Raw genomic sequence first — 7,827 nt, 5'->3', positions numbered from 1 at the left:
TTTTTTTAATGTAAAGATCAGGCTCTGGTATATTGATATATATATATACATACATAAATTTTAAATATAGCATGAAGTTTTATATTTGAGTATGATACTGAGCACCGCCTGAGATAATCACTGACCTGACTTTGCTGTAAAAGTCTTACAGTGTTAATAGTGAGCTATTTTTCTAGTCTATTTGAGTATGATACTGAAAAATGTTAGACATATGAGAAAATAAATATATGTTTTCTTCACATATTATGGAATATTCGTTTAAATTAAATCGTTATATACACATATATAAACATATATATATATAAACACTTTCATTCCGAAAAACTAAATACACATTCGAAAAACGCAGTTCGTAACGCCGAACAGCAGAATGTAAACAAACGTCAGAAATGTGACATCATTCATGTGGGGGGGGAGTTAATGGTGACCCTCATCTGGACTGTCATTGGCCAAATTCAAGCCGTTGTCCTAGCAGTGTACATTTTGCTTATATGCTTCCGGGACCACTAATATAATTTTTAAAAGGTGCGGATTATTTACGAACATTGAGTATAATATATGTTTATATTCATTTATACATTAATAATTTTATTTAAATCTATTTGACGGTAGCACAAAAAATGTAATAAATAATAGTAATATGAATAAAAGATGAGTCATACTATCTGCATTTGGTTTAAAAGTATTTTATTGTTTTTGGCTCCAATGATATCATCGTAACACGTAGTAAAGGGGTTTCTGTGTGACGCTGAGAGCGATAGTTGTTTTTAATAGCTGTTAAATTTGAGAATGTTGTTTTCACGTAAGTGAGTCATTATATATAATTATAGTAAAAAAATTAAGCCTTTTTTTCAAGTCAATATTTGACATTCGCTTTTTACCAAAAGCTAAAAAATGATTTCTTGAAGATTAGTTATATTGAAGTTTGCGACTATCATCCGACGATAGTTTGATTAAACTTTCTTTTTATTTCCCATTTAAATTGCTTTCATCAATATTTGAAAAACATGGATATACTATGCACATAATTCCTTTCTGAGAACTCCTTTTTTGGACAATAATGTTCAAATGGTTCTTTATGTGATTGCATGTGCATTTGAACAAGATCTGCTATCTGTTTGGTTAACACTTTTTCTTTCAGGTATTCTTACAGCTTTGGGAACATTTGTATATCTTCGTAGATTAGTAGCGTTTTCGAGGTAATATTTCCTTCTAAAATGCACCCATTTTACTTCACAAAATAAAAATATCTGAAAGTTGTCCTTGAATAGATAGGCTCAATTTATTTCCAAAGAAGTGTCTGCAAAAAAGCAAGCTTTGATACCCAGTCAGAGAAGACGTTTTGGACTTATGGGTTTGTTGAAAGAATAATTTTAGTTCTTGTCTCTTGTTAAATAATTGTGTTAAAACTTTAACACTTGACAGGCAACTCAACGCCCATCATCATAAAAAAAGTTTATGTTGTGAGACCATTGAATCACAAAGTGATTGAAATAATCGAGAGTTGAGAGTTTTGTGCCAAATTTCATTTATAATTTTAATAATATCAGACAGCAATTTATGTAACGTTGGAGATAATCTTTTCGCGGCAAGTTGTTCATGGTGTAAGGTACCATGATTTAAAATTATATCTATGTGTTCAAAATCTTTTATTTTATCACCAATTCGATGCTCATTCTGGCTTCGGGAATCCGTCTGTATATATTTCTGTACACCTATCATTCAATTCCATATTTCAGAAAACAATCATGCAATACACTGAAACTTTTAGATTTTGGCATTCTACCATAGGAGCTACCATATTCATTTCTTAAATATATTTAGAAATTAAATCTCACAAAGCAAAGAAGAATAGACTTGTTTGCTATTTTTGTTGATTCATCAAGCTAAATTTTGCGCGCAACCGGTATAGTGGTTAGCGTCGCTAACTGCCGTGCCGAATGACGTGAGTTCGAATCCCGGAGATTGCATAGATGTTTGTAAATGTACAGCGACGATGCAGCATAGCAGCACTCTAAATATGTGACGAGCCGAAAGTCCTCTCGAGATGTTGGCGGTAGGAGAAGAGCGATGGGAGATCCTCGGACCCGTCCCCTCGAGGTGCTCTCCATCAAATTTGGGGGGGGGGGCGGAACTGAGCTAAATCGTGCTGTCACCTGAAAGGTGATCAAGGCTGTTGCCAACGGCAGGCGTATTCTAGCGCTTCTTGCCACGAAGGATTTCGTGGGCTTGGTCTGAATACGTCAGACAAGTGAGCATAAGCAACAACACCAGCTGAATTGTATTAGAGTATTGCATTTTTGACCATCAATATCACTTCAACATCTTTGGACAACTCTTCAGTTCTGCTCTCATGTTTTGGGCGGCTTGATTTCCTATAACGTTTCTTAAACTTGTAATAAGCAATATTTAATTAATTTGCCTTTAACTGTATAAGGCTTTTTTGGTTTCGCTTTTAGAAATGTCAAACAAAAAGGCTTTTCTGACTTACTACTTTGGTAGAGTTGTCAGAATTGTATCGGAAATGCCAGTTTTATTAACGAATTTATTTCGTTTTGTAAATTATCACGCCATCTTTGAAGATACTTGACTGGCTTATTAGCTAAAGCTAAATGATTAAATAACAAATGTCTGGCAAGTTTCGGTGGTTTCTTGATGGCAGTTGATAAACTCACAGAGCATGCGAGACAAACCGGTCAGGAATTAAGTTCAATTCTAGGATTATGTATAAAATCATATTTTAAATAATCATGATCATATTGTCTTTAATGTTTTTCTTCTCGACTCTCCTCTGTCCTACTGGTGCTGGATGATGATGGAATCTGTGAGGAACTTATTGATTCTTCACAGAATCTTCTATTTGCATGGGCATAGTTGACTTAACACATTCCTGTAAGCCGTAGCATGTATATTTAGTTCTTGGAAGATACACGGCTGGAATTCTGGCTCGGTCACAGCAGGATTTTTTCATGATTCCTACTCGAAAAAAACTAACGTATTTACCAGTTGAAAAGAAAACATTAGTTTCCTTACTGTATGTTCTATGCAGACGAGGAAATCCCGGAAATGATGAATTCTCGAAACTAAGTATGGACTTCAGCCAAGTCGAATATGATACATTTGAATAGTTGGTTCCATGAAGCTACCCCTCACGTCATAAAAGCAGTATATGCTGTCTCATATATTGTTTGAATATCAATAATAGTTTATAGTAATATTTGTATAACTTCAGTGATATAATTAATGAAAATAAAATTATTTAATTTATCTATAATTCACAAAGCCCAACAAATATTTCTTTATAAAGACTTAACATTTTTATCTTTCATCTCTAGTTAGTATCATTACAGCAGGCTGAGAAACGCTCGCTGAAGATCTACATGGAAAATACTAGACACAAACGAAGTGTGAAAAGGAAAACAAAATACTTGAAGATTTAAAAAAATTGGATTTGATCTTTTTTCCTAAGCCATTTTAAAACTATTTGTCACCAAGTTAACGCAGACACAAAGTTATTAATGACGAAAAGAACTGTGAAAGCTCATTTGCCGGAAGCTATAATTTTAACCTTTTTCATGTTTTTTCCTGAACTCATAGATTTTTTTGAACTCCAATGAGTTATTTTCGTGCTTTCGACCATTAATCATATTCATTGACTCATTTATTAGAAGTTATTTTTAACATATTTAATTACTTGTTTAGTATTAAATTTCATAAAAGGTGAAAGATGCTAAAAATGGTAGATATATTTATTCATGCATAGCTGACAAGTAAATTCAGCTTCTCTTTCAATGTAAGTAGTTAGATAAGATCACACGTAATTACAAATTCAAAGCCAATATACATTTTATGAAGCTTCTAAACTGCAGCTATGCAGCGGAACGTTTCAAATGAAAACTCTTGATTTTGATTTAACAATAAAAGAAATGGTTTGTTCTAAATCAAAACTAACATAATGAGATGCAGTTTTATGTCATGTATTTACTATAAAAATTCACCAACAATATAATACTTATTAACAATGAAAAACAGAATACATATTCTTTTCATTCATATATACATATATATTGGTCTGCTCAAAACAATTTTTCTAAATTTAATTTTGTTTTTGATGCTATAATTTGCTGTTTTTTTTTACACTGCTGATTTCGGCTTGTAAGAGTTGGACTGATAAAGACAAAGACAATTTTAATTGTTTTTTCTGAGATTATTTTAAGTTTTTAATGTGTGCCTTAAATTGTTCAGAAAGCGACTGATTTATTTACTTCTGTTGTTGCACCAACACCATGATGACGATGCAGCAAAGAATGTACTGCTCAAAAAAAAAAAAAAAAAAAAAAAAAAAATGGGGGAGGACAGTGTTATATCTCCCGTTCTACTGGGCCGATTGACAAAATTCAAATTGCGTTCTTCATGTCTTGAAAGCGCGACTTAGGATATATATTAGATTTATATATAGCACTATTCTAACATACGTATTTTGACACAAAATCGGACTTTTTCTGAAATAACATACCAATGTTTTTATATATTTCGATTCTACAGCTCAAATTATATATGAAAATATGAAATTTTGTAAAATTTGGAGCTAAATTTACGGAGAAATTCACAAATTTATGTTGGCACTTTTTGTTCAGTTTGCACCAAGAATAGTTCACTTGGCGAACGTCTTAATATATGGCAACCTAGTTTCCTTTCCCCTGAGAGAAAAAAAAGTCACCATCATTCTTTTTTCCAAATAATATTCTTTATATATTTTTTATTATAACTGTTATTATTTTAAGTAATTTTTTCTTTTTCGAATTTCATTTTAATTGTTTAAGTTGCATGTTTTTCTTCGAATAACTGTTTTAAAAATTTCTATTTACCTATTCGCCCTGCGTAAATAAAGGTGCAACGCTTATTTTTTCAAATAGTTTTCTTTATATATATTTTTTGTCATAGTTATTATTTTAGGAAATTTTTAAATTTTTATATTTTTATTATAGTTTGTGTTTCATTGTCTCTTCAGATAATTGTTTTAAAATTGTCTATTTATTCCTTCGAACTCAGCATTTTAAATATATTTATTAATATAAATTTTCCAGAATTTGATTTTGTTTATTTGAATTGTGTTTCTTTCGGAAGAATACTTTGTAACCCAGACTATGATGCATTTGAAAACTGCATATATTAAAAGAGAAATTACAGTAAAGCACAGTTAACACGCCTTTCAATGTTCCGTTCAGAAAAGAAATATATAAATGAGACAGATGTATAACGGACATTTTAACACAGGATGACTTGCATACACTGCTTTAAACAGTTTTATCATTGTGTCCATTGCTTTACACAGTTTTATCCTACATTTGGTTTCTTAATGTTATTCATATTTTAGACAAATATTTTATTTTTGTAATCGTAAGAATCAAATATCATAAGATTAAAAAGTTTTATATTTAAAAAAAAACATATACTAAATTTTACTCAAAAATGGTTTATTCAAATTGGTTTATTTAATTATGACAAAGCACACTAGGGCTATCTGCCTAAGAGAAGGGATGCCTTCGTGGAGGACTTTCTATGGGAAACTGGCACGCATACACATTACATATGGGGAAAACCACGAAAACGCCCATGCAGACAGCCCGTTCGCGGGATTCGAACCTCGGACCGAACTACCAGTCTTCAGCGATTTACCACTCGGCCGCTGTTTCATCAGGAGGAAAAAAAAAGTTTTTAGGTGACATCCACATACATCACTGGATAAACTCCTGAATCTTCAAATAATTCGACTGAGAAAATCATGGGATTCTCCATTTATGATACGATTTGGTGTTGTATAACGTAATTTAAATTTATACAACCATATAGTCTACAACTAGTCGCTCCTCACTTTAATCTGTAATGGTATCGTTTTTCTCTTTTCTGTTAACACAAGCTTAATTGATGGTATTTGGTGGTGTAGACGTCCAAGTGTTTTCTCTTTGAACACCTAAATTCTTTGAAGTATCCTGAAGGTATATTCAAAAGCGTCCAACTTTTTGAAACATTTTGGTAAGTCTGTCAGTCAGATTTCCTTGCAAATTTTTGCTTAGTTTTCTCCCTAATTTTCTTCTTTCCTTCTAGAGTTATTTTCACTGTAGTGCACACACAAGAAAATTAAGATTTTTCGATTGCTAGACTTCCATAAATTTTGTATTCTTGTCAATTTTTTAAAATATCAATTACACGAATTGCGTTTCAGCTGAAGACAGCTTTTCATTTTCTAGTCATTTTAACTATAAATAAAGTTTAAAGCAAAGTTCAAAGGATAAATATTTTAATTAAAATATTTTTGCTAAATGATAAAGAAATAAAATAGTCCAGCAGGGTTTATTCTGTACCACCGAGTGACCCGATTCTTATATCGACTGAAACAATCTAAATCATATTAATAATCATGTTTTTTTATACAATCTATAACGCGAGAGAAAAATTAGCTTCTTAATACATTCTTTCTAAGAGGATTAATATAAAATAATTTATTTAAATATATATATTTTTAAAGCTGGGACTTGAACCAAACTGTCAGACTTTTAAAGTTTAATTTACATGGTGGTTATAATTAAAGTTCCAATTTGAAATGGTCATAAAAGGAAAACTACCGGACCAAATGTTATCAAACTTGGGAATCGTGTAAAGGAGGTTATGGGAATTTATTTTCCGCGAGAAAAAAAAAAAAAAAAAAAGTCAAAAACTCACCACCAGTGGAAAAATGGCGCTGTATACAATATTGGTAAATGAAATAAGACATGAAAACATCTGTTTAAAATGTGTTTAATAGTTTCCGAAACGTATTAGAAAGCATGTTCAATGTAGCGTGCAGCATTTTCCGAGAGCAATGCATTCTCAACAGCAGTTCTTAGCATATCAGGAGGAATGTTACGGACATTTTTCATTTCTGCCAAATTGTTTAGATTATCACCATAAACAGTGCTTTTGAGATAACCCCATAGCCAAAAGTCAAGAGATTGAGGTCTGGTGGGAAGACGGGAGTTATCGGCCTATAAGACGTTCATTCGTGAAATGTTGCCTAAGTAACTGTGCGACACACGTGAGGTGGGACCCAGCCCTGCTTAAAAATCGTAGTATCTAAAATATCATGTATCACGAAACATTTTAACATTGACTCTAAGTGAGCTGCAATCACAGTGGTCCAGCTGTCGACTGCTCTTCAGAGAAAAATGGTTCAGTTATAAAACTAGCTGTCATTCAGCTCTAAACGGTGTGGAATGACTGCTATGCAATCGAATGCAGTAGGAGAATGCAATGGAACTAGGTAGATTACATGAGTGATTGCTTTGGCCCAAATCGATTAAAAGCGTTTTGAATCAGTATCTTCATGTTTTAGTGCCGAATTCAGGCTTCAAAAATTACAAATTAGCGATCTGTAAGAAAACGATTTCCAGATTGTACGCACTTGTGCGAGTGATTTGCGATCTCACATTTACTAATCGATAATTCGTGGTTTTCACGGAGTTAGATTCCGACCCATATTTCGTTTAACAATATTGCATACAGCGCCATTTTCCCCCTGGTGGTGAGGTTTCCAACTTCCTTTTTTTCGCGGAAAATAAATTCCCATGACCTCCTTTACACGATTACCAAGTTTGATAACATTTGATCCGGTAGTTTTCCTTTTATGACCGTTTCAATGTGGAACTTTAATTATAACCACTCTGTATATTATTAAATTTTAATTTGAAGCTATGCGTTATATGTATACCAAGCGTAAATTTTTCGCTTTTATGGAAAAATAAAGAATCGAAGCAAATATACTTAGGATAATGGACCAAAACTGAAAAA

Source organism: Stegodyphus dumicola, chromosome 3 (genome assembly GCF_044657685.1).
Source record: "Stegodyphus dumicola isolate Sdum_Otavi_A_Nest chromosome 3, ASM4465768v1".
In the NCBI taxonomy this organism is placed as follows: domain Eukaryota; kingdom Metazoa; phylum Arthropoda; class Arachnida; order Araneae; family Eresidae; genus Stegodyphus; species Stegodyphus dumicola.
This window is presented reverse-complemented; position numbering follows the sequence as displayed.